Raw genomic sequence first — 27,354 nt, 5'->3', positions numbered from 1 at the left:
TAATTCCCTGCCTGGGAAGCGCTTGTGAAAGGTTGACAAGTTTTTGGTGTCCTTAGCCAAGAAGGCCTTTTCCCCAAGGCTGACCTGGGGGTGCTGGGGAGGGCTTGGTTTTAGCAGATTTCTCTCCAGCAATGATTTAGCAGATTTCTCTCCAGCAATGATTTAGCAGAGTTCTCTCCAGAGGAGCAACGGAGAAGGCTCTGAAGGAAAGGGAGGGACAGGGTCCTGCAGGGGCTAGAGAGTCTGGTTGGATCCTATCAAGGCAGGGAGCCTCTTGGGATTCCACAGATGCCCATGTGGGCATCTGCTACCTCTTAGCCTCCCCGAGTCCATGGTTAGCTAGGGGGCAATTTCTGGCACTCTGGGACCCTCAGACTGTGTCAGCATGCCCTGGTGGGAAAATCAGGCTTCTGTGTGGTTTGGATTGAGGTGTCCCCAAAAAGCTCACTTGTGAGACAATGCAAGAAGGTTCAGAGGAGACATGATTGTGTTGTGAGAGTCCTAACCCAATCAGTGATTAATCCCCTGACAGGGTTTAACTGAGTGGTAACTGAGGTGGTGGGGTGTGGCTGGAGGAGGTGGGAATTGGGGTGTGGCTTTGGGCATATATTTGTATCTACTGAGTGGAGTCTCTCTCTCTCTCTCTCTCTCTCTCTCTCTCTCTCTCCTTCTGATCATCATGTGAGCCTCTTCCCTCTGCTGCTTCATGATGTCCTGCCTCACCTTGAGCCCCGAGAAGTGGCGCCTGCTGTCTATGGATTGAGACCTCTGAAACTGTGAGCCCTCCAATAAACTTTTCCTCATCCACAATTGTTCTGGTCGGGTCCTTTAGTTACAGCAGCAAAAAAAAAAAAAAAAAAAAAAAAAAAAAAGACTAAAACCTTTCCAAAGTTGAATGACTAGATATGAATCTTGATTCTTACCATCTGCAGCAAGCTACTTCATTTCTCAGGGTCTCAGTTTACTTACCAGGAAATGGGTATAATAGTACTAGTCCCTTCTTAAGGGCACACTCAGCCCAGCCCCAAACACAGGCACTTAGATAGAAGCTTCTGTTTCTTTGCTATCCTGGGAGATTATGTGGGTTTTATTTGTGGACAGGACACATCTGCCTTCTTGCCCCACTCAGCTGGGTTGCAAGTAGGGTCAATGAGAGCCTCTGTCAGGGAGAAGTCAGTGTGGCTCCTGAAGATGGAGGCACTGCCTTTGCATCAGACCAGAGGGGGACCCTGGCAAGGCTGCCTGAAGGTGGCTGTGCACGGAACAGAGGATCCTGTAGGTATTCTGGCCGGCACTGCTCATGGCTCAGTATTTACTTTTTCTATTAGCCATGTCTGGTATGGAGCAAGAATTTAGCACCTTCGCCATCTCTCCGAGCAGGGCCAACCAGGTGAGCAACAAAAGTTGAGGGAGCAGAACGACCCTCCAGTGTCATTCAATTTCTGTGTGGTGTGAGGAGCTTTTCCTTGCAGGTGAGCCTGGCCAACATACCCCTCTTTTATGGAATCTACCAAGTGCCAGGCTCGCCGCATGAAATATCTCTCAACTTCATGACATCTCTGTAAGTAAGGGGGATCATTCTGGTTTCATGAATGATCAGCAGATACTTGGTAAATTTAAACTACAAGATCAGACAGATTGTAAGTGCATCCATTAGATATGGAATAAAGAACTGCATAATTCCAAAGCCTGGGTTCTCTATACTAATAAGAGTAACTGCTACTAATGGAGCCATTACTATGTGGATTATTTTATTGAAATCCTTTTTTTGTTCTTTCTTTTTCTTTTTTTTTTGTACTGAAGATTTAACCCAGGGGCACTTTTACCACAGAGTTACAGCCCTAGATCAGACCCCCCCCCCTCCTTTTTTTCTTGTCTTTTTTTGAGACAGTTTCTCAGGGCCTTGCTGAGGCTGGCCTTGAATTTGTGATCCTCCTGTCTCAGCTCCTGGAGCTGCTGAGATTACAGGTGTGCACCACCACACCCAGCTATTTTACTGAAATCTTAACACCAACCAAGAACAGTTGCTCTCTCTCTTTCTTTCCTTTCCTTTCCTTTCTTTCTTTCCTTCCTTCCTCCCTTTCTCCCTTCCTTCCTTTCTTTTTTTCTATCTTTTGTTGTACTGGAGATGGACTCCAAGGCTCATGCATGCCAGGCAAGTGTTCTACTACTGAGCTACATATCCTCAGCCATAGCTGCTGTCTTACACATGGTGACTTTGGGGTGTGGAAAAGGAACGACCAGACTTTGATTGTCGTCTTTAGACCCAGATAGTGCTCTCAGGTTTGCCATGGGGTTGAAGTCTGTCTTGCTGCAGAAATAATTCTTTGCTTACCTATTAGAGTACCCATAATCTTAGGACTCTCCAGCCTGGCCTCGATGCCCTGTAGGAATGGCCTGTGTCCTGCACTTGACCATAAACTCACAAGGAGCTGACAATGTCTTATTATCAAGCGTCTACACTGTCTCATAGACATTAAGTACTTCATAAATGCTTCTAAATGAACTTGCTTACCATAATAACAGCTACCATGTGCTAATTGCTTACTGTTCTGTTGTATGGAATATCCTGTATGCATCCACCTATGTGATCCCCAAATGTCTCATTTGACAGAGGAACTGAGGCCAGTGGAGGTAAAACAGATTTTCTCAGTGTCACAAAGCAGCGAGTGGGACAGAGGAACACAAGCTGTCTTTCCCCCTCCTCTTCACCCCCTGAAGGTTTTTAGAGATGGCATTTCCTGGAGCCTTTCCGTGTCCTTTTTTCAGAGGGGAGAAAACAGTTTGCAGATTGCTCTCCTTGGAGCAGGGCCGCTGAGGGCATGAGGAATAGCTACCTCTTGTCAATGTCAAGTCCATGGCCTGGCCAGTCGGCTGCAAAATCACTGTCTTGCCCTTTGCTTTCTACCTCATTTGCATTTGGGTCCCAAACCCATTCCTTCCCTCACCTCCAGCACCTAGAGAGTTAGGGCTCACCCCGACTTGCAAGAGGGTGGCGGGTTGTCCTTAGAGGTTCAGTAATGTGCACCTTTTCCTCCTGCTCCTCCTTTGCCCTTTCTCTCCCCATCCAGCCTCCTCCTTAAGCCCCAGGTGTCAGTTAGGCACTCTCAAAGGATTGAGTTAGTTTCCTCTTGCTGCCATAACAAATTAGTACAAACAGTGGATTAAAAGAGAACAAGTTTATTCTTTTATTCTGGAGGCCAGAAGTGATCCCAAAACCAAGGTGTTGACAGGGGTGGTTCTTTCTGGAGGCTCCAAGGGAGAATCTGTTCCTTGCTTCTTTCGGTTTCAAGCTGTTGGCTACCTGGGTTTCTTGGCTCCTGGCTGTGCCACTCAGTCCTCTGCTCTTGCTCTCACATTGCTCTCTCCTGGCTGTGTCTTTACTGCCTGCCTCTTAAAGGACCCCTGTGGTTACATGATTGGGCTCATCTGGATAATATCCCCATCCCAAGTCCTAGGTTTATATCTGTGCAGTCCCTCTTGCCATCAAGGTAACGTGCTCACATATTGCAGGGATGAGGCCCGGATACCTTGGTGCAGGGCATTATTCGGCTGACCACACGAATGTTGAACTGTGCCCCACCTACTCATCCCTTATACCAATAAGCAAAGCGGCCTTTGTTTCACAAGGCTCCGTACCTGTGAACTGGACTAAGCACTCTGTACTCACCACTTGGCTGACTTCTTAAAAAACCCTTCTGCCACATTGGCACTATTATTTGGCACCTGTTTTATATAAAAGAAGGTCACACAGGGAGTGGTCAAGGACTTGAATTGGAACCCAGGTCTATTTGGTTCCAAGATCTTTCTATTCAACATCACTCTTCCCTGGCCATGGTAGCCAGTCTCCAAGATGGCCCCCAGTGATGCCTGATCACCCTCTTATCTAGACCTCTCCCGGAGGATCAGAATTGGTCAGAATACCATGAAGTGATGGTGAGTGTCTTCTGAGGTTAGGTCCACAGAGTCACTGTAGCATTTGCTTTAGTCTCTCTCGGACACTCACTGTGGGGATTAGGTGCCCATGTCCTCGAGTGTCACAAGTACCATCAAGCAACACTTTGGAGAAATTTATGTGGTGAGGAGCTGAGGCCTCTCACCAACAACCAGCATCAGTTTGCCATCCATGTGAGGAAGCTGCTGTGGAACTGAACCCCCAGCCCTAGTCAGATCCTCAGAGGACCACAGCAGCCTCGGGTGACATCTTGACCGCAACTTTGCAAGAGACCTGGAGTCCAAACTACTCACCTAGGCTCCCTCACCCATTTCTATTCTGCAGAAACTGACATAATAAATGCTCATTTTTGCTTTTAGCCACCAATTCCTGAAATAATTTATTATGTCTCCATAGATAATTAATACAAGGTCCAAGTTCTAGAAATCTGGATAGATATTTTGCTCTGAGCTCTGGCTATGAGAAAGAAGATGCTAGTCAGGCCCTGGTCCTCTGAAACACACATTTCATTCCAGTAGGGTGCTTCCTAGCCCTGAAGTGGAGAACCCAAGGATTTCAGAGCATTCCCTATTCCTGAGCTACTTCTCACAGAGGACATTTGTTTTTCTTGTTTCCTTCTCTAAAACCATCAATGGATCCTTAATGCCCATTAGTGACTCTGGGGGCCAAACTGCTTTTTCTGCTCTTCACAACCTCCTCCTCATTCTCCCTATGGTCCCTTCAGTCCGACTCCTCCTTGTTCCTCAGACAGACCTTTTAAGCCTCATCAGAACCAGGTGTTCTGTGCTGCTCCCGTGTCTTCTCGGTCATGAGCAGATCCAGACCAATGATCTGCTTGGTGCTGGGAACCAGTACTTGCTGCTCCTACATATGGTATCTCCATTTCACAACAGACCATTTTTATAGAAAAGGAAACTAAGGTTACATGACTTGCCCAAAGTCCCAGGGGAAGTAAGTGATGGAATCAGTCCTTGGGCCCTGCTCAACCCTGTGGCTTTGAGTTCAGTGATTTTCCACTACAGCATGTTGCCTCCGACTCAGGTTTCTACAGAATCTTCCAGTTTATGAAGTCCCTCCTGTTTACAATTTTTATTCAGTCTCACAATAACATAGAAAGAGGTGGTCATGGAAGATGCCTCCCAATGGGCTCATTTGAGAACTGAATGAACGAGGGTGCAGGCTGTGCAACTGAGGAGTAGCTCCTCAGAATGGAACTGCAAGTGCAAGGCCGACGGAGTGGGGGGCCTCGTTTGTATCTTTAAGAGACAGCTAGAAGGCCAGGTAGGAACAGAGTGCAGAGAAGCTGCCAGGCACTGGGGCCATCGTAAAATCCCTGGATTATATCCTGGGCACCTGGGGAGCCTTCAGGATGGGAATGACAGGGTCTGACTTTTGTGTTAAAAGGATAAGTTGATCCCCAAACTTGACAGCTACAGGCTTCTCTTAGCCTGAGGCTATGCTGGTCTGGCTTAGGAGAGGAGGGGGCGGGGTAGTCAGAAAGGCTGGTCCTGCCTCAGAGGCAGACTGTGCGAACTGTGCCAGGGCAGGCTGGCGGAACCTGCCCGCTCATGCCTCGTCCTGTCGCTGTACCGCAGCCTCAGCCCAAGACTTCATGGGTGCACGGGAGCATGGAGTTAGCTGACATAGCAACCCCCACCCCAGCACAGAAGCCCACAACCCACTCCAGTGCAGATGCTCACAGCAGCTTTGTCTTGGAGTGAGGGATGCTAACTCAGGGGCTGGATATTTGACATCTGGACCACTCTCAAATGATGTATTTTCTCCTTTTACAAAACCCTTCCTTTTCCCTCCCCTCTTTCTTCTAACTTCTCCAAGCTTTTTCTTTATTAATTATACTGTTTCAGTTCCTTTTCTTCCTTCTCTATTCATTCCCCAGAGATTGCATAGAATCTCCTCAAAATCAGAAACAACAACAACAACAGCAAAATGAACAAGATGAGATCTTTGGCCCAGAGAAAAGATCACACTTGCCTGGCATCTCAAGACTGTCTGGGAAGCCAGGTAGGGTGATTCAGGAGTCCTGCTTGGACACCTATTGCCTCCCAGTAGGCCCCAGAGAATTGCATGCTGTGAAAAGACCCACACCAGGCCTGCCCAGAGCACTCTGGGAATGCAGAGGAGGGTAGCTGGCAGGGGACAGGAGGGGCTCCCAGGAAAGCCTTCACAGAGGGGGGTTATCTGAAAGAGGTTTTGAAAGGTGAGTAGGATTTTGTCAGGAGATGTGGTGGGAAGGAAGGACCAAAAACGAGATGGCTGGAAAAATCGGTGGCATGTTTGGGTAGAAATTAGTCAATTATCTAAATACCCAAAAGGATGACCTCCAGTGGAAAAATCAGACCCATTTGACCCAATCCTGTAGTTCCTGTTTTGTTTTTAAGTAACTTGCACCTAAATAAACACAATAAATAAAGATAATTTTTCAGGTACTAAATGAGATTAAATATTTATATTATGTTCAGGTCAAAGGGTAAAGAAAACCGAGGAAGGAAAAGAAGGGAAAGGTAGAGGTCAGGAATAGGGAATTTCCTGTTTAGACAGAAGGGTGTCTGGACACTCGGAGGCATTTGATCCCCGAGAAGAAAAGAGCTTGGGAAGCCTGGCTGCAAGGACCCAAACACTTCACTGGGTTGGAAAGTGATGTCTCAAGGCTCCTGAAGTTCTCCTTTCCTAGAAATGGTTCATCGTTAAGAGTATTAAGGTGTAGAAAGGATTTGAAGGGAAGAAATTCTGATTCATTATAACAATACCTGGTGTTTAGACCACACCTTTCTCCCAAGGAGCTCAGATTCCTGCAGGGATAAGATGTCATTAATTCCTCACAACTTGTCCCCAATCCTGTCTCACCCTGGAGACAAAAGAAGTGGCCCTGGACACAGCTTCTGTGACTTGTGGGTGCTCCAGGGAATCTTCTGGGCTGTGAGGCATTGACTTCCAGGACTCTTGTGTTTTTGCTTTGCTTTGATTTCAGGTCCACACAAGAACATGAGACACCTGACAGTTCACTTGACAGCAGTGAGGATCTCATTCCAGCCATCTAGGATAAAAGCAGCCTCTACCATTTCTGCATCTCCAGAAAAGAAGCACCATGACCTCCTTTGAAAGTTTACCAGCGCCCCAACACAGTGAGTTTTTCTTGACATGTAATGCAAATGTCTTCATTTATAATGGAGCCCAGTTCGTATTGGTCCTGTGTGCACTTAGAACAAAGAACAAGGTTCTTTCCTGCCACTTCTAGGAGATCCTGGAAACTTCCCTTAATTTTTTTTTGGAGGCTGGAGATTGAACACAGGACCTCATGTGTGCTACACAAGTCTTCTACCATTGAGCTGCATCCCAACCTTGGTTGGCTTCTGCATCTTGCAAACCAGAAAGCTAGGCTTTTTAAAAGCTGGTGGAGAAGAAATTCTTATATCCCAACTGCCAGAAGAGGAGGAGGCGAATCACAAATCAATAATTCTTCAGCCTGGTGTAGTGGCACACGCCTGTAATACCAGCAGCTTGAAAGGTTAAGACGGGAAGATCTAGAGTTCAAAGCCAGCCTCAGCAAAAGCGAGGCCCTAAGCTACTCAGTGAGACTCTGTCTCTAAATAAAATACAAAATAAGGCTGGGGATGGGCTCAGTGGTTGAGTGCCCCTGAGTTCAATCCCCAGTACCAAACAACAACAATAAAACAAATCAACATTTCTTTGTTGAGTACTCACTGAGAGCAGAGCCCTGTCCTAGGTGTTGTAGAAATCATATTTAATCAATCTCTTGAAGCTGTTTTTGGGAGAAGGTAAAGCAGACATTTGTAAAAAGTAAAATATCAACTTAATAATCATGAGCAATATCCTTGATAACCCATGAGCAATGCTGTAAGGGAGCGTATAATAATAAGAGTAACAATAGCTAACTTTCATTAAGCACAGACTATGTGCAAGTCCTGTTATAGTGCTTTATGTTCTTTAACCTATTTCATCCTTTCACCTTTCTGTGGTAGATACCATCATCCTGTTCTACTGAGGAGGAAATTTGAATCATGGTGATATGAAAAACTTGCCTAAGATCACAGAGTTAGTCAGTGGAATAATTCAGGTTGTGAACCCAGACAATTCAGTACAGAATATGAATGATTAAATTCCATCAGGGAATAGATAAGTTTTCTCAGAATAGAACACGGAGCTGATTTGGACTTTTGTAAACAGCTGGAGAGTCTGTCTTGGAGCAGATAGAATAGTTTTGTGTACCAAACCCTTTACAACTGGGCCATGTATTTTCTTTAATAGGGAGAAAGATAGAATCTTTTAACTTGTACATAGACACGTGTGAATGGTTCCTGGGCTTCCGAAGACCTTTGCATCACTGTATGTCCCTGGACAAGTCACTTACCCTGTGAGCTTTGTTTCCATTTGAAAATTATAGGGTCCTATCCAGCTCCAAACATTACCATTTTTATGCCTCTTGGCCAAGTCGACGCTGTAAGGCATATAAATGGTTCAGCCCAACTCAGGGCTGAGTGTGTTGCATGCCAAGGAGTCAGAAAGTAGGTGCTGATTTGGTCAAGTTGCTAATGAGGCAGGGGTACCCATAGGTGCTGGAGTGAGTGGACAGGACGAAGTTCATAGAAAACCTGTGGTGGAGTGCAGAATGTGTGGAGGAGGTGGCTGAGGTCACTCCTTCCTGCCCTGTTGTTGTGACTCTAAATGTCAATTTGTTGCATTGAGAGCTCTCTTACTCATTCTGTGCTTGTATCATGTAGGATGTGTTCAATTGCAGGTAACAGAAAATTTCTTTGAAATATGCTTAAATCAAGAAAGGGATATTTTAGCTTGTAAGACCTTGAGTCCAACTGAGTGGTAGACTGTAGGCATGGCCCGGACTGCAGCTCACTGTGATCTCTGAGCTCTGCCCTCCCCTGAATGTTGGCTCTGCTCTCGTGATTGGTTTTTCTCATGGTTGCAGAATGGCAGCCTACTGTAGCCAGCCCGCCTGTTTCCTTGTTTCCACTTTCCATTAACAAATCAAAGTCCTGCGCAGAATCGTCTATATAATGTTTGAGGCTTAGTAAGAAAGAAAAAAAATTGGGGCCCCTTAAGTTAACAATGATTATGAAGACCTTCAAGAAGACAAAACCAGAGAATCAAATCAATGATGGGGATCTAGTCAGTGCAGGGCCTGTGTGGCTGCCAGTCACAGCCATAAAGTTGGCCTTGGTCCTGGGCTTCACTCTCATTAAGCCAACTCGAACCGGCCACTATGACTCCCAGGGGAAAGCATGGCCCAGCTGAATTAAATTTGGGTTATTGTTCACCCATGGACCAATTCTTTTTTTAAAAAATTTTTAATATTTATTAGTTTTCGGCGGACACAACATCTTTGTTTGTATGTGGTGCTGAGGATCGAACCCGGGCCACACGCACGCCAGGCGAGCGCGATATGGCTTGAGCCACATCCCAGCCCCATGGACCAATTCTTATGGTAAATTGATGGGATTGTCTGATGGGTTTAGACCAACTGGAGGCTGTCTTTGGAGTTGGGGATGGGTCACATTTCCCTCCAATTTATAAGTGCTACACAATGGAGGAGGAGAAGCAGCCACCTGCCCAACATAGCTGTGTATCAATGCCTCTGTGCACCGTTGCAGAATGGATGGATTGGATGGTATCTCCCCACCAGTAGAGCATTTGCAGGGGATCCCCATCCTAAGGAGCAGTGCTTCAGTTCCACCTCCTTCCCTCTTTTCCAGAATAATCACATTTCCCTCTGTTGAGAGGTGAAGAGCACAGACTTCAGGCAGTGTGGTGTTAGAAAGGAACTTGAACTTGCAGGGAAGATTGGGCTTTGCCCCTCCACTGCACTCCTGACTGGCTGCATCATTTTGAACCCAGGTCTTTATTTCTCTACCACGGTTTTCTTATCTTGGAAGAAAGACATTGCCTGCCTGACCTATTTCACAGGGCCGAGGTGGCAATTGGATGGGATTGCATATGTGAAAATGGTTTTCAATCTGGTGAGGATTGAAAAGGACTGCTGTTATTTCTTTTAAAACTTGGGGACATGGTGTCTGTGGGCTGTAACAGTTTGAATGCCTGTTTGCCAGTCTCCTTTAGCTTTTAAATGAGAAACAAAGGAATGGGAAGTGAAAGGAAAGATGAATTGGCCAGGGGAATTTGGGAAGGCCATGAAAAGACTGTTGAGCTTTGAAAATCAGGAGAAGGATGATTGGTATTACAGCTGGAGAGTAGAATTTCTTGTGCAAACAATAGTTTCAAAGGGAAATTATCCTGTTCTTTCCTGACATGCAAAAATCACTTCTCGGTCTCTCCCTTTGGTTCTCTGCCCCCTTGTCTCTCTGTCCCCCATTATCAGCCCCCTCCTCTTCTCCTGTGTCCCGCAGATAATTTCTAAGCTGTTCTTACTACCTCTCCAATAACTTCTCTGGTGTTTTGGCTTCCTGGGAATCCTGGATAGAACTTCTAGTCGCCAGTCCCTGATAATTAAGGATAAGGAGAATGGAACTAAATACGAGTAGGTTCCCAGAGCTTAGCCCTCTCTTTCCTGCCTCCCTCTCACCTATGAGTTCAGCATCCATCATTCTTGACAGTTGCTTGGGTGGGGATGCCTTCTCCAAATTTGCAAACCCCAGGTGCTCCAACAAGAGGGCAACTTGCCTGCAGCGCAGCAACGTGTCTGGATGTTTATCTTGACGTGCACCTGCAACACTGAACACACATCTGTACATAAATTAGACGCCACCCATTAACCCTGAAACTGGTTATCCCAACAGCTCATTCCCTCGAGCCCCTGCCCTTCTGTCACCACCACACCAAAAAAATGAGACGGCGTGACTTCCCACTCCCACATACAAAAGACACACTGATGGATAATTTCTTTGTTCTCCTGAAATGTTGATTTTTTGGGGGTAGATCTATAAAGAATGGTGACAGATGTTATCTGGCTTGTTCTCCTATTTCTAGTCAATGTTCCATTCAAATAACTCCAGGAAGGGGCTCATGAATTTTTTTCTTTAGAAATTGCTGAAGGAGATTCTGTAGCATCCCTGGGCCACCTGTTCCTGTACTTACATTCTGACGGTTTGGTAAAGCTCCATAATTATAAAGGGCACTCGGATATTGGACACTCAGGGTCCATTTTCTTTTTTTCTAACATCCTATCCTGTGCAGAATTCCCCCTGAGTGTAGTTGTGGTCTCAGTTAAGGTGACCTGTAAAAGCGAGAAGCAGGTCTGTGCCCTGAGTTGCGCCAGCTGTGTTTTCTCTTCCTGGACTTAGTTGAAATGAGTAAGGGCTTGGAGCGGCTCCTGAGCATGCTGGTTTTCTTCCCTACTCCACAAATATCCTGACATGCTGTGGATCTGGCTTTTCTAAACCTGGTGCCCAGTTTTCCCTCTGATCCTGTGAGCCACCTATCTCAGGCCCAAAGTAATCCCTATTCACCAAGAGGATTTTGTTTTTCTTTGTGTGGTTTGGCTGTTTTCTTTTTAAAAATTCTTTTTCAAGTTTTCTAGTGTTGATTCTTCTTACTTACTAAAGAACCAAAGAATCTTATGGAACTCTATGATGCTTATACTGTCCTGGGCAAGAACACTCCCACTCATGGCTTCTTCAACAAATGGTCCGTACATTGAAATTTTAAAAACTCTGATTTGAACCCCACGATCCTTTCTGAATTTGCAGATCCATCAGTCTGACTGGAGTCACCAGGAGAAGTGCTCTACCACTAAGCTACAACCCCAGCTGGAATCAACTGGATACGTCCCATATCCAAAGAGCCTAGAATTCTTCAACAGAAAAATTTTTAGCTTGTAGTAAGTACTAATTGCCTGCTGGGTACTAGAGGATTAATAGCCTTTCCCCAGGGGTCTGTGGGCTGGTGGGTGGTGTGGAGAAGGAAACTCTCCGTCTCAATTAGGTACTAAGCCTTGTGCCTGAGACCCCTGTCCCTGGCCAATGGGCTAGGGGAGGCTTCTTCCAGGAGACGACATCTGGGAAATACCTAATGGTGCATCAGATTAACCAAGTAAATACGGGCTTGGTGGCTAGTCGGCCACCTCTGGCTCTTGTCACTGTTTACTTGTTTATCTGAAACACCCTCTGGTCCTGCTAGCGAGGAGTCGCCCAGGAGAACTGTGAGCTCGCCTTCCTGCTTACTGCCGCATCCTCAGGAAGAGACCGGCACATGGTAGACGTAAGGAAGTTCTGCACAGATGTGTTCCAGGTAAGGGTCACTCTAGCAGATGGTCTGGTTGTCCTGCCTCCGCACGCACCGTGCCCTTTGCATGGGTCCCAGGGGTGCTCAGAACGCTCTGTGCGTTTCAGGTCTTTGCACTCAGGCCTGTAGAACTCTTTCTTCTCGCCTCTGCCTGGCCAGCCTTGCCATCTTTCACAGGAGTCCTGATTGACACCCCGCCCCTTTTAAACATTAAAACATAATATTTGTGCATCTTTGTGGGGAATTGTGTGATAATTTGATATGTGTACACCACGTGTAATGATCAAGTCAGGGTAAGCACTTCTGTCTCTTCAAATGGTAATCATTTTTATGTCAGGAATTTCATACTACTTTTTTTTTTTGTTAGTCTGAAATATATCATAGATCATTGTAACCAATAGTTACCCTACTATACTACAAAATACTAGAACTAACTATTTCTTCTTAAGAGAAGAATTAAGGACTACTGGTCTCTAGTGACCACTGTTCCACTCTGTTCTTCTATGAGATGGACATTTTGTTTCCACAAATGAGTAAGAACACATGGTATTTGTTTTTCTGTGACTTTCTTATTTCACTAACCTAATGACCTTCAGTTGTATCCATGTTGCTGCCATTGACATGATTGTATTCTTTTTCATGGCTGAATAATGTTTCATTATATGTATGTATAACATTTTCCTTATCTATTCATCCATTGATGGAGCTCTCAGTTGATTCCAGCTGGGGTTGTAGCTTAGTGGTAGAGCACTTGCCTAGCACATGGAAAGTACTGGGTTTAACCCTCAGCACCACACTAAAAAAAATAAATAAATAAAATAAAAAAGGTATATATATATATAAAAAAGAGAGCACCATATTGTTTTAAAAAAGAATAGTGCTATAATAAGCATGAGAGTACAAATGTCTCTCTAGTATAGTGATTTCATCTTTTGAATATATATCCAGCAGTGGGATTGCTGGGTTTTATGGCAGTTCTATTTTTGGTTTTATGAGGGAATCTCCGTGTGTTTTCCGTAATGGCTGTAGTATTTCACATTCCTCAGTGTCCGTCCGGGAGGTCCCCTTTCTCTGCGTGTTCAGCAGCATTTGCTATTTTTTGTCTTTTTGATGGTAGTAATTTTAACTGGAGTAAGATGATATCACATTGTGTCTTTGATTTGCATTTCTCTGATGATTATTAATATTGAGCAGTTTTTCATATACTTGGCCATTTCTGTTTCCTTTTGAAGAAGTGTCTATTTAGGTCCCAAGCCCACTTTTAATTTTGGGGTGTGTGTGTTCAGTTTTCTGAATTCCTTCTATAGTCTGGATATTACTCCCTTGCCATGAGCTCCTCTTGTCCACACTGTTTGATTTTGATCCCCCCTTCCCAGGCCCTGCCAGGCTGAGTCCCCTCCCCTTCCTCCCCCCAGAGGACTCCCACCAGCCTGCTGTCACCTTGCTTCCTGCCAAGGTTGCCTGACTTAGCAAACACAAACACGCAACATCCTGTTAAGTTTGGATTTCAGAGAAACAACAATTTTCACAGTCTCCCTTATGTACTGTCCAGGACATAGTTGTCTTACAGACTTATTTCTTGTTTATCTGAAATTCAGATGTAATTGGGAGCCCTGTATTTGATCTGAGAACTCTACTTTCTGCACAGTATGTGAGCTCATGATCTTCCTCTTCTCCCCTTTCACATCAACCACGAAACACCTCTCCTATCTCTGCTGAGGGTGTTCTTCACCTCTGTGCCTCAGACCCCCTTTCTGTCCCCGAGGAGGAGGTCAGCCTCTGGGTCACTTCAGCTGTGCTGGGTTCACAGGCTGCCCCTTGCAGGCCCCGTGCTAGGAGCCCTGGGAGGCACAGCTGGGTGCAGGCTGTTGAGAAGAAAAAGACCCTTTCTTTTGGCTTATCACTGGGGATCCGTTTTTTCTATCCGCCTCCCCTTTCCATCATCTGCTTCAAACTCTGGAACTTCAGGAATGGGCAATAGCAATTTTGTTGGGTTGAGACTAGGCAAGGGCAAGTTTAAGGAGACGATGGTGGCTGTGATTCCTGCCAGCATCACTAACACGACGGGGTGCAGTTTAGGTTTACTGAGTGCTTTTTAGGATAATCTCACTAAATCCCCTAAGAACCTCAGGAGGTGGGTATTATTTTGCCCATTATACAGATGAGGAAAATGAGCCTAGTGAGGTTAATGATTGGTCCCGATCACACAACTGTGGGTTACGCGTGAGATGGGACTTGAAGCCAGACAAGCTTCTCATGGCTACAGGCTGCCTGCTGTGACAGGGCTGAGGACCTCCGTGGGGGCATCCTGGGGCCATGGTCATGGTGCTCACACCACGGGTCGCATTTTCCTGGCTGTGATCTTATTTTCATCTGCTTTTTCCTGATATCCTAACCCTTGGACTTTTCCATTCGTCTTCCCTCATTGATGATCTGCCCAGGGTTTTCCTAAGCCCTGTAAAAAAGCTTTCGAAATCTCACTTAGAAAAGACCCTGCCAGGGCTGGGGTTGCGGCTCGGCGGTAGAGTGCTCGCCTCGCACTTGCGAGGCTCTGGGTTCAATCCTCAGTACCACGTAAAAATAAATGAATAAAATAAAGGCATTGTGTTCAACTACACCTAAAAAATAAATATTCAAAAAAAAAAAAAAAGAAAGACCCTGCCAAGTTCTCCCCCAACAGTCACCTGCCGCCCCAAGCCTCTTGCAGACTCAGAGCCGTACGAGGGGGACGTGTCTTCTGAAGCTCTGGTGTAAAGCTCTGAGCACCCTGTCCCCAGCCCTGACAGCTGTTGGGCAAGTGGGGCCCTCCCCCTAGGTGGGCGTGTCCCTGAGTGAGCTGAGGCCTGGCCTTGCTCTGTGTACCTGGACCCTTGGCAGCCTCCCAGCTCTCAAGTGTGAATACACCCACTTTCCCATTTACAGCCTTTGCTCTTTGCCAGGGCGATCGCTACCTGGAGCTCAGGTTTGACTCCCATGAAATCCTGGGTACTTTCTCTCTCCCCACCTGCCACTGTACCAGCGAGAGTGATCCCAGGTTCATAGTGTTTGTCTTGGATTAGATTTCAGTGGGAGATTCTCGGGTCTAATTTTCTCATTTCGCAGAGGAGGAAATGGATGCCTAAGGAAAGTTGGAGATTAATCGCATTCACAGAGTTAGCCAGATTTTGTCTTATTTGAAAATATTGCTGCTTAGAGGAATGAATCAAGAATTCTAAAAGCACCGACGATCGTGGATTTGGGTTATTCTGATGAGAGATGGTAGTCCCGGTGAGTGCGAGAGAGGGCTGAGCTGAATGTCGTGCACAATAAGTCTTGAATGTCCACTAGGTTCTATGTCCTAGAGTAATCCAGGACATCTGTTCTTAATGGGATGGACAGAGAGGCTTAAACATCTCACTAGGGATCTGTTAGTAGGATGTGATCTTTGGGGAACCTGTCAGACCCCATAGTCCTAGATAGGATCAGAGGGAGGTTAGAGGTTGCCAAGTGGTGACATTGTGGTAAGGTCTGCAGGGGCTGTCCACCTGAAGTCCCGAAGTCCCATCACACCCTGCAATTCTAAAAGCCCATCTAAGCTGGGGCTTCAGCCCAGGCCTAGATGTTTGTTCATATTTGATTCCTGACTAGGGCTGCCTCTTTCCAAACCACGAGGGTCGCTGGAGTCAGCATGGCGGGTCCTCTGCTTCTTCACACCCCAAAAGCTGTCGTGCTGGGGGAACATCTCCAGGGAGGCAGACACTGTGTCCCTGGAGCCCTGTGCTTTACAGCTTCCTCCTGGGAGACAGTCTTAATTCTTTCCTTCTTTGTAGATCACCTATGGAAATGAAAATCGTATTAATCAATTAATTGAAATTTATTGAGAAATGTGCTAGATTAGGAGGGTATTGAGAAGGACAAGGCAGCGACTCAGGTTCTTTAAGTTTCTCATTGCCACCAGCTATTTTTTGGGGGGGAGGGGCAATGGGAGGGTGGCACTGGGAATTGAACTCGGGGCATTCCACCACTGAGCCACATCCCCAGCCCTATTGTCTCACGGAGTTGCTTAGTGCCTTTCTAATCTACTTTCTGGTAAGAAATTGGTCTCCTTATGAATTTACTCTTTATTCCAGTGTACAATCCTTTCAAGAGAGGTCTCCTGTACGCCCTGATCAGATGTAACTGCCATTTGGGTAGTTACGATGTCATGAGATCCTTTCATTGTATTTTCATACTATTGTAGTGATTCCTGATCACCGTAGGAAATATGAAACATACAGAAAGTACAAAAAGAAGAAAATGGAAGTCACCCCTATTCTCATTACTCAGAGACGAGTGTGGTTGAGGGTTTGTTCTTATTTCTGACAGGCATATTCTTTAGTTTGCCGAGAGGCAAAGTAGTGTGGAGGCCAAAATCAAAATCTCTGAAGCTCTGTGGCCTTGCACAAGTGATGAAGCTCTTTCTGCCTCAGTGGCTCTATCTGTAAAATTGGGACAAGCATGGTACCTATGCTATGAGACTGTGGTGGAGACTTAGTGACATAGTACATGCCAAGGGCTTAGAGCAGTTCCTGGTATACGGCAAGTGCTCAAGAAGTCACAGTTTTTAGTGTTATTATTTGGTAATACAAGTAAATGGGTGCTGCTGTGGTCCCTGTTCTGTGCCATCTGGGGGACAATCAGTATTCTCCCCAATTTCGATTCCCAAAGCATTGCTGAATAATGAAGATTTTTCTAGACTTCCTTGGGAGATGATAGAGATGTTTGCATTACACCATGCAGCAAATCCTGCCTTGTCTACACTCTTTAAACATCTGTGTGCTTTCTCCAACATTGTAATCCTGGTGGAAATTGTCTCATTCTCTCTTTTCTCTCTTCCCCAGCCACCTGGCACTGAAGTCGTCCCCCCATCTCTTCCAAAGCTCATCACAGAGCTAGCAGCTGCACACAGCTCAGCTAAACCGAAGAGCCCAACCCCGACAAGCACGCCCCTGGGGCCTTCTTTTATTGTGCTTGCATTTCCACACATGTGTGCGCTTATGTGTGGAAATTTTTTTTTTTTTTTTGCATACCAATGCGCATGGATGGGTCCCCCAGCCGGAATCTTCCTCCTCCCCTGCTGGTGTCTTGCTTTCTTCCCTTAACACTGTACTGTGGGCACTACCATTGCACCACGGCACACCCATACAGCAGAATACTGGGCTGCCATTGCAGATATTTTTAGGGATTCTTTTCTCGGTGCAGGTTTCTTGTATTTTGTTTTTGTCTTTTAATAGGGAGGAAGCTCAAGGCTGCAGGCACTTCAGGAAAGAGATTAGCCAGGAAAGCTACCCACAATCGGCCTGTGCAGTCCTTCAGGCTGGGCTCCCACATACCAGCTCCGCCATTTTTACACTCCTTCTTGAACTCTCTCCAGACCATCAGTTGGAACATGCCTTCCTGTCTTTCTGGAAACCTCTCTTCATTATCCTTTGCCTGTCTTTTCTCTTCTACTTGTCCTTAAAGATACAGGGTGCCCCCAGGGTTCTTCTCTTCTGGTCTCCTGTTTCACCTGCCCCCCTGGACCACCTTCTCTGCTCCCAAGACTTCAGTTAGGATCCGCATACCTCAAGCCTGCAGAGCTTTTCCTATGGATAGCTGAGATCTTTTCCTTAGATCTAAATACTTCTACACACAGTTGTCAGAGTGTTGAGTGTGACTCCCAGGGCTGAGTTAAGCTCAATATGTCCTGATGATGGCATCCATCCTTCCTGCTCCCACCTGCTCCCCATTTGGTCTCTATTCTGCTGATACCCACCCCATCCCCCTCCTTCTCAAGTCAGAGAACATCTACACATAGGCTTCCTTTTCCCTCTTGGTCCATGTCCAATCAACGTAAATTTTTCGTAAAATGATACATATTCAATCAAAGCTACTACCTTTTATCGTGAAATTCTATTCATCCCGTATCTTTGATATCAAAAGGCTCTTTTTAAAGAAAATGGAGGGGATAGGAGATGGCAGTTGTTTATGTCTGCTTGCAACATCTGTGAAGGAGACACTGGTGATTTCTACCCAAACCCAGGGTCCCTTCCACTTCCATCAGGTTCCCGTTTGTTTGGGTCTCCACCCCGTCCCGCATTGCAGAGGGCCATCCTGGTCGGTCAGCCAGCAGTCCCACGGCTGTGGCCATCAGTTCCTGGAAGGGGTCTGGGACATCAAAAATACTTTTTACTAAGCCCTTCATTGCCTTTTCCACTGTCCTTCCTTCCTGAGGACACCCTGGAGTTTTCCAGAGCCTCCATGTCCCGTGGGGTTGTGACAGAGGGAGCACAGAAGCAGAAGGGGGTGTGCAGCCGCCTTCTGTTAGACTGGAAATGAAACAGAGCTGCCAAAATGAGGAACAAAGTCATGCTTCTCGCTAGATTCTTTAAAAAACAGTTATTTTTCCTAACAAGTATACTGTGTAATGAGGATATAATTGCTTTAAAACGAATCGATAAATAGTAGAAGAATTCCCAAGTGTTGATTTCTAATACCTATCGATAGATGTGACCCACCTGCACGAAAGCTCTCCCTACTTTTACACAGTTGTTAGAATTTTTAAAGGGTCCCAAGTCAGAAAAGTTGGAAAACCCCTGGTCTAACCTGGTGACATATAGCCCAGTAGATTAGATGATGGAAGGATTTTAACTTCTGCTTCTGGGGCAGAAATTTCTCTGCTTTCTCTGTTTGGAATGTGAAAGCTTCTCATCTCTGTTGCCACTAATTGTCTCTTCCAGTCATGAGAGACAATATGGATAGAAGGCTGGAGAGAGGGAAAGATCAAGATAGAGAGGGGGTGCCTCAAGATACCTTGAGGTATCATCTGTCTGCTGATGTGCCACTGCCTAAGGCCATCTACCTTTGTTGTTCTGGTGACAGGAGAAGATGGCTCTCCTGATAGTTTCAGCCCCTTTGATTTGGGTTCTCCACCACTGTCCTCAGGAGCTCCCCTAACTGACATAGTATTTGGAAAATGAGGAGTTGACATGCTCGTATTGGCCCCCAAATTTGGAGGACTGTTTGCTTTTGTGTAATCTATAAGCCACAGATGATCCACGGAGGTTTCTTCTAGCCTGAGGAGCCACCAAGGAGGAAGAAGAAACTTGGAGAGGAGGTAGAGGTCATGCCACTCAGAGGCTTCACCACCTAGAGATGTATTGTGCAGACAGAAACACAACAGAAAATATGGACGTCGTGGACTGGTAGGCCTGGGGTGTCCACACCCCTTTTCTTCTGTGTTCTCGGGCTCCCTTCTTCTACCTCTCTAACTCTCTTTGCAAACCAAGCTCTGAAAATCTGTTTCTGTAGATGGACTTATGGAAAATTTTCCCCACTATGTGGCAAGTGGTAGATTCAACTTCAGAGCCCTGGGGATGAGGACAGCCTCCTGTACCCAAGACCACATCACCAAATTGAGAAGGAAGAGGGGATGGCACAGGGAAGGAGTCACCTGTGGTCCTTGGTGGCTATTCCCAGAACCTTTTCCTTTTGAGGGAAATGTGTTAGTCTCTGTTTTGCTGTTATTCAGGACTTTCAAAGGATCTTGCAGGTAAATTTGGGTACTGTGGGTGTGTGAGAGAGAACATGGTAGAGAATCACTTTACGTGTCTTTTGAAAATGTATTCTTGCCTGTTTAAATAGTGTTCTTCCCCGTTCATCACCAGTTTGGTGTCAACAGCTGTCACTGATGCTTTTCTTAACAGGACATTCTGTGTCCATGGCAGGCATGAAGGTGAGAAAGGAAATAGGAAAAGAGCTGAGGGACTTAAAAGAACAAATTGAACTTTTCTTTAATAAATTGCAAGTAGGACAGTCAAGGTCGCTCTTGCTAGAAAGAGACCAGGGTTGGTTGGAGGCTCCTTGTGCTCTTTTTTTTTTTTTAAAAAACAAAAACTGCTATGAAGACACAAAGCACACTCGACTTAGGATAAGCCCCGGGGAGAATTTATGTCCAAGTTAGGATAATCAAAAAAGAATTTAATTTGCTCAGTGCTGGAATAAAACCAAGGCTGTATTCAGCAATGTTTGAAACCCGCTAAAGGTTCACCAATGAGATGGCCAGTTGTATTTATGTTTGCATCTGTTTATTTACGTTTTACATTGTACTCTAAGCTATGTGCTTTTTTAATTTAAGAAAAGCGTCCTAACTAATTATGTCTGTCATAGTTTAAAAATTTCAACCAGCAGAGGAATGGAAAGAGCATTTTCTAATCTTCATTATTTACTCCTTCCCTCTCAGGGATCTTTAAGCTGAAGAGTATCTGTTAGTGAATTAGAGTAAAACCACAGGGTAATTACTTTCTGGGCTTCCAACGCAACACGAGTTGTTTCCATTGTGAGAATGCTGGGAAGTTGCCACAAATTTAAACCAATTAGGGTAATAAGGGAAGAAAGAGAAGATTAAGTTTATTTCCATCTGATTTAGCTTATTAATTTCTGAAGGCAGAAGGATTTCCCTGCCGTTGACCTTCTGGTTTTAACCCACGAGTCCCTTCTGTTCTCAAGATGGGCTTGGGGTGGGCTGCAGCCCTGTCCGTCTCCTGGCCCTTTGGGGTCCACTCCAAAGCCCCTGCCCTTAGGAAGCAGGGCTTTGAGGAATCAGAGTCTGTGAACAAGTTAGTCTCAGGCCTCCTCCATTGGCCAGGCTTGTTCTTCAAGGAAGGATTCAGCAGGAACAAACCAGAGCTCTTGGCCTCCCAGGACTCATGTCCTAAGGGGGCAAAAGAGACCATAAACACAAGTAAACCCATCAGTAAAATAATTGATCAGTGCTGCAGAGACCAAGGAATGGGGACACAGGGCAGGAGGTCACTTCCCAGCAGAGAGGACAGCAAGGGCAAAGACCCGGGGCAGCGACGCACACTTGGGGTGTGTTCGAGAGAAGTCTGGCAGGATTAGGGTGAGGAGGGGAAGAGTGCGGTGCTGCCCACGTCTGCTCTCCTTCACTCCCTCCATGGCCTGTGCAGCCAAGAGCTTCCCACTTTCTTTTTTACTTTTCTTTTTCTTTCTTTTTGAGAAAAGAGAGAGTTTTATTGTTCACAGCAGGGGATCAGCCTGAGAATAGGACTGACCCTATCCTCTGGCAGTTAGGAGAGATTTCACAGTTTTTTATTTTTTTTAATTCATTGGTTCTTTTCAGTTCTATATAACAGCAGAATCCATCTTGACATAATTTTAAAAGCATGGACTATATCTTGTTCTAATTCAGTCCCCAGTCCCTCTCCTTCCCCTCCCCCTGCTCCCTTCTTTCTGCTGATCTCTCTTTTATTTACCCATAGTTATTTTTTTAAATTAATTTCTTATGGATGTACATGATGGCGAGACCCACCGTGGTGTATGGATATATGTACGTAGGAAAGTTATGTTAGAATCATTCCATTGTCTTTCCTTTTCCTATGCCCCCTCCCTTCCCTTCATCCCCTTTTGTCAAATCCACTGAACTACTCTTCTTCTTCTTCTTTTTTTTTTAAATCCTCCTCCCTTATTGTGGGTTAGCTACCACGTATCAAAGAAGAAAACATTCAATCTTTGGTTCTTTGGGGATTGGCTTATTTCACTTAGCATGGTAGTCTCCAGATCCCTCCATTTACTGGCAAAAGTCATAAAGTCATTCTTCTTTATGGCTGAGTAATACTCCATTGTGTATATATACCACATTTTCTTTATTCATTCATCGGTTGAAGGGCACCTGAATTGGCTCTGTGGCTTAGCTATTGGGAATCAAGCTGCTATAAACATTGATGTGGCTGTGTCGCTGTAGTATGCTGATTTTGAATCCTTAGGATATGTACAGAAGAATCGAATAACTGGGCCAAGTGGTGGTTCCATTCCTAGATTTTTGAGGCATCATAATACTGCTTTCCAGAGTGGTTGAACCAATTTTTAGTTTTCTCACTTTTTCTCTGCCTGGTTTACTATAAATAAAAATGCCAAGGAGGGATTTGTTAAATTCTCATGGCTGGTTCTGCTCCTGGTTCTAGCCAAAGAATAACTAAATAAATATCACCGTCTCCAGCACCTAGGGAATATGGCTTTCTTATTTTCTTCTTAGATTTAGGGCTTGGCTCACCCATAGTTACATGGCTGGAGTGGTCAGTTCTTCTTCGGGGTTTTCCCACTTCTAGTCACACTTCAGCTAGTGTTGGCTGAAAGGTGTTTGTGAGGTGGTATAGATGCATCATGGGCCCATTGGGAGGAGGGAGGAAGGAAGATTCTAGGCTGAGATTCCAGGAGTGGGCTGCTATGGGAGCTGCTGCTTCTGCTGGCCTCAGAAAGCTGCAGCCCCTACTACCTGCCCCAGGTCCACCTGCTTTTGCTACAGGTAAATGGACCTTCCACATAGGTCCTCTGGTTCCTCATAACTTGATTTCAACTCAGAGTCTTGAATGAGTGTGTCAGGTGAAATAGATCCCAGATCACATCCCAAACCTCCACTGAGTGGACATGTGAGCAATGCAGTTTCTGGGGTTGGGACCGCTGCAGTGGAGGACGCTCTGTCATGGCGGGTGTGGATGCCGAGCATGGCAGTCTGGTCTGCTTCATCTGCGTTCTGAACCCTGGAGCTCATTCTGGTGATTCCAGCAGTTTTCTCTCCTGTGCTTGAAGACTGGGGCAGCTGGAAAACCATAAGCAATTTTTCCTTTTCAGATTCTATGTTCAGGGGTGTGTGCTCCCAGGCAAGATTTGATCTAGGTTGGGCCGGTTTAACCTGACAGAAGTCTGGAGGAACGCAGAGGAAAAGCTAATCAAAAGAGATGATATTCAGGCTCTAAGCCCCAAGAGTGGGAAGTCATGGTTGGTTTTGCTCATTTTTATAGTGGCAGTATGAACACAGGAGCTTGATAGAGTGAAGGCACTCAATAAATATTTGTTAAGCAAACAAATGAATGAATAAAAGAAGAATAGGGAGAGAAGGCCTTTGGCATTAAACCCTAGGCAAATTCATAGGAGCTTGTGTTTGTTTAGCAAATGCTAATAATGCTTGTTATCTGCCAGGCACTTCAAATATTCTCAGAGCTTCACAAAAATTAACTCATTTAATGCTCATAATTGCTCTATGAGATGCTACTATTATTAATCCCATTTTAAAACCCAGGTAAGAGAAGTCATGTGATTTGCCAAGACGTGGTGGAGTTAGGAGTCCACTGGACTGGGTTGCCTCCAGTATCTTTGTTGCTCTGGGACTTACCATTATTGATCTGACCCATGTGGAGCACCCTGAGTTTGCTCAATGTTCATTGAAAAGCACTTGTCCTTATTCCTTCTTTAGACTGTCTCCCAGTCTCTTCCAGTGACCACTAGGCTTTGCCTGCCCAAGTATCTTTCCCTCAGTTTCCCTCCTGTCCCAGGTGGGCAGGTGTCCTGCTGAGCCAGCAAGAGGCTTGGCCCCTGAATGAATTCCAGGGCAGGGATGTGGCTGGGAGAGACATCTCCAGCCCTCTTTGGACCTTTGACTGCCCTGATTGCTGCAGCTTCCCACAGCTTTCTCTCTCTCTCTCTCTCTCTCTCTCTCTCTCTCTCTCTCTCTCTGTTTGTGTGTGTGTGTGTGTTTCTTTCTGGAAACGCTGGGGAGACCATGACAGCAATACAAAGCATCATGTCCCCCACTGTCTACTGGGACCTGTGACCGACCTTCTCCGTGGCTGGCTTCTTTGAAGGTAATAGGTGTCTTGGAAAGCCAGAGATGGAGTTCTGTCAAAACCCTCTGGCCCAGGAGAGCATGGTATTTACAAGTGCTCTGGAGAGCAGCTCTTTTTACAGATTCAGCCTGGATTATTTGCAAAAACAAAACAAAACAACAAACAAACAAACAAAAACCCAGAGACTCTGCTGGCATCCTCATAGATAGCACAGGGCTACCGAGGAAGGCGTCCTCTTTCCCACACAAACAGTAGGGGCAGGGAGGAGTGGTGTGTTCTTTCTTCAGCGTTCATTCCATCTATCCCCCTGCCTCCAAGTAGTGCAACTGTTCCTCAGCTTAGATACTCGTTTTGAGTTCCCTTTCTTCTGGGAAGGCACCTGGCAATTAGGAAGTCCTGACATCTAATGCATCCTGCTCCAGGACTGCAGAAGTCTAGCCCAATGGCTTTTGGTGTAGGGGAAAAGCCAGCCACATGTGGATTTGCTGCCCTTGACAAAGGGTTTCCCACACTATGAGGGGGTTGAGGTTCCCTTTGTGCAAGTTTGGAAGTGCCCTTGTGACCTTGTCTCAGGCCCAGAGAATTCTGTAGCCCTGGACTTGCCTCTCTTTTTTGAGTCACAAAACTTCCCTGCTCCATCTCTGTGAAGTCTATTTTTTCTTTGAATTTTTTTTTTCTCCCTTCAGTGTTTACATGAACTGGTTGAACCCATCATGTGGTGAGTCCGTGTTTATATTTGCAGAATCATTGCCCAGGGAAGTTCTGTTTGCATCAAGGTCACCCCATCTCCTGGGCTTGGCTGCAGCCCATGCTGGGGTTTCAGTAGCAGTAGCTGAGCACACCCCAGGGCCGTGCTCCTCTTCTCATTTCTCTCTCTGCCCCAGGTTCAAGGTCCCTAGTCCCACTGTGCCTCCTAGACTAGAAGAAAGAGGCTAACTCCTCCCTTCCCATCCTTATCCCAATCTAGTTTTCCCAGGTGTCTCCTTTCTTAGGATCTTGCTGTTGTGCATGGTCTTAGAGCCGGACTTGGGTTGATGGAGTAAATGGTAGAATTTAGAGATTCACTGTTGTTCACCTCCCTTTTACTGGGATGATGATGTAGGAAGGTTGAAACCATGAACTAGGTTCGTGGATAATTAGAATCATGCCTTTGCTAGTTACTAGCTGTGTGGCCTTAGACAATACCTCTAAGGCTCCGTTTCATCATCTTAAATGAGTATAATAATACTAGCCCTTAAGATTGTTAGGGGATTAACTTAGGGGATGGGCAAAACATGTTTTGATGATGATGATGATGGTGGTGGTGATAATAATAACTATTATGGACCTAAGGATTAGAAACTTTCCTCCATTCATTTTCCTCCTCGGTTGGAGAGGTGTTTATCAACACCCCCGCCCCCCCCCATTTACCACTCCCTTTAGGAGTCTTCGTATACACTGATTTCTTTATCATTTCCTCCTTTCTTCCGTAGACGTCTGTTCACATACTGTGATGCTTTAGAGATCATGAGTTATTGTAATAGTTAAGATCCAACAGCAATATTGTCCCTGTTAAAAATGCATGTGTTAGAGAGAAGTTCTTCTCTCTGGAGAATTGTGCAGGTTATTGTTGGTCGTTGATGGAATGGCAAGTCAACCCCAGTGTAGCCCTTTTGTGGGGCTGGCTGTCCACAAGAGAGGAAAATCAAATGCTTGTACAATAATGGGACTCACTGACCAAAAGGGTAGGGCAAGAATCTTTACCCCGTGTGTACCCTTCTATCTCCCACCTGTTTAGGCCTTAGAACACTGTTGGGAGAATCCGGGGACCTATAGTCACCCATCATCTGGCACCCTTGCTTTCCCTGGTATCTTTAAGTCTGAGTGGCAACCAACATACTGGTGCTGACCGTAGGCTGCGTGAATAGCTCTACTTGAGACAGTTAAATAGGACTGACTTAGGAAGCCAAGACCTTTTTGTATGGAAAAGAGAGAGGGTTCCTGAAGGAGAGAGGCATTCAGGACAGGGACACTTGAGGAGCAGCTGCTCGAGGACATGTGAGTGACCTGAGTGTAGTGGGCTGACTTAGGGACAAGGCAATGCTGCCTTTAGGCTGTGGGTCACACCCCCACAATGCCAGGAGAGCCATTGTATGACTGTCACATCCACAGAGCCCCCAGGAGTTGTGCAACATGGTCGCCCTGCACCACCACCTCTTCCTTGTGAAAATCTGAGCCTTAGATGCTTCCCTTGGGAGCTGAGAGAGTCCGCCTTCAGTGTCCAGCCTAGATAATCATTTCATTTTCATTTTCTCTAATTCACATATAACTATAGCTTGGTGTTTTAGTCTCATGATGGCCAAGCAAAGGAGAGGGGGTGCTGTCTCATCCCAACTCCTGCCAAGTTCCAGGAGAGAAGGGGTAATGGCCTCTTGGAAGGAATACTGTTCCAGACACTTGGGAGGACCAGGAAGTGGCTCCAGGTGAAGGCTGTGGCAGAGCATCCCAAAGGACGTATGAGAGAAATAACGCTGGATCCAGCCCTGGGAACACCTCCCTGTGCCAGGCTTTCCTGGGAAGGGAGCTCTCCTGGGAAGGGAGCTCTCCTGGGAAGGGAGGTGGCGCCTGTGGGTACCTTCTGAGTGACAGTTTTCAAGTGCTTTGATTTACATTCTCGGCCCACAGCGTAGACGGTGATGAGGGTGCTTATCACTTAGCTTCTGTATATTTTCTTTTCCAGGTTGGGATGGCAATATTCTGGTCCCTTCGGGTCCCTTCTGGCTCTGTCCTGTGGAACCTGAGAGAATTTTCGGTCAGCTCCACCTCAGTGTGGATGTGCCCATGAGATTCTTTCCTGAAGAAAGCGTTTCTCATGGCTGGGGATGTGGCTCAAGCCGTAGCGCGCTCGCCTGGCATGCATGCGGCCCAGGTTCGATCCTCAGCACCACATACAAACAAAGATGTTGTGTCCGCCGAGAACTAAAAAAAATAAATATTAAAAATTAAAAAAAAAAAAAAAGAAAGCGTTACTCATGAAGAACTTGGTGTCCCGGAGAGAACAAGGTCGTGAGAAGGAAGACAGGAGTACAGAGCATGGGTGTTATAGAACCAGAAACGTCCAAATTTTCCCAGTCAGAATGTTTTGAGGTCTTTGCTCTTTGTTTCCTAACCATTTGCCTTCCCCCTTAAGCTCTCCCTAGAGTCCTCTGTGGTCACTGTCCCCTCTATGTATGCTTCCCTACCTACTGTGTGACATTTGGCTACCCTCAGCATCCAGGGTTCCTGGATGGGAATAATCCTCACTCAAAGTGAGATGGGTCGGGGAGAGGGCATCATCCCAGGGAGGCTGTCGGGGTGGCACATGGTGTGAATACCAGCCTGGATAATACAAAAACTCAACATCTGGATTCAGAAGACGGTGGCTGTAGGCCCGGCTCTGGCCCTGACTGGACACATTACTTTGGGCAGCCCATTTAGGTTGCCTGAACCTAGATATCTTTATTTGTGAAGGGAGGAATGTTCAAGATGGTATTTGAGGTCCTTTATTTC

At 45.9% G+C, this 27,354-nt stretch overlaps 1 long non-coding RNA gene across 3 annotated transcripts; it reads left to right on the top strand.

Annotated features, from left to right (window-relative positions):
- The first annotated feature begins 150 nt into the window (after positions 1–150).
- On the top strand, positions 151–27,354 carry LOC139707703 (uncharacterized). 3 transcript variants are annotated; one of them, XR_011709164.1, is made up of 7 exons: positions 151–776; positions 5,853–5,977; positions 6,945–7,098; positions 11,653–11,783; positions 12,083–12,193; positions 19,260–19,389; positions 26,546–27,354. It is a non-coding gene; the product is annotated as an uncharacterized lncRNA (long non-coding RNA). The 3 variants fall into 3 exon arrangements; XR_011709163.1 differs by lacking the exon at positions 19,260–19,389 and having other exon boundaries at positions 156–776; XR_011709165.1 differs by lacking the exons at positions 151–776; positions 19,260–19,389 and adding an exon at positions 4,890–5,236.

Source organism: Marmota flaviventris, chromosome 11 (genome assembly GCF_047511675.1).
Source record: "Marmota flaviventris isolate mMarFla1 chromosome 11, mMarFla1.hap1, whole genome shotgun sequence".
Taxonomy (NCBI): Eukaryota; Metazoa; Chordata; class Mammalia; order Rodentia; family Sciuridae; genus Marmota; species Marmota flaviventris.
This window is presented reverse-complemented; position numbering and strand designations above follow the sequence as displayed.